This window comes from Amblyraja radiata, chromosome 40 (assembly GCF_010909765.2).
Source record: "Amblyraja radiata isolate CabotCenter1 chromosome 40, sAmbRad1.1.pri, whole genome shotgun sequence".
Lineage (NCBI taxonomy): Eukaryota > Metazoa > Chordata > Chondrichthyes > Rajiformes > Rajidae > Amblyraja > Amblyraja radiata.
In genome coordinates this window covers 3,015,888-3,016,249 of record NC_045995.1, presented here as the reverse complement: position 1 = coordinate 3,016,249, position 362 = coordinate 3,015,888, and positions in this window count along the sequence as shown.

Sequence of the window (362 nt, the reverse complement as noted above, 5' to 3'; positions counted from 1 at the left end):
GCTTTATCATCGTGTGTAGGAAAGAACTGCGGATGTTGTTTTAAATCGAACGTAGACACAAAATGCTTAAGTAACTCAGCGGGACAGGCAGCATCTCTGGAGAGATGTGTGACGTTTCGGGTCCTTATCATCATTTTATTATTATTTATTAGGATGAATTGTTACCGTTCTTTTTTTGCATATCTATCTTTTATTAGTTCCTATTCTCTCTATATCACCGTCTATATCTCTCGTTCCCCTTTCCCTTGACTCTCAGACTGAAGAAAGGTCTCGACCTGAAACGTCATCTATCCCTCTTCTGCAGAGAAGTCGTGACTCCTGACCAGCTGAGTTACTCCAGCACTCTCCATCTTCGGCTGAAA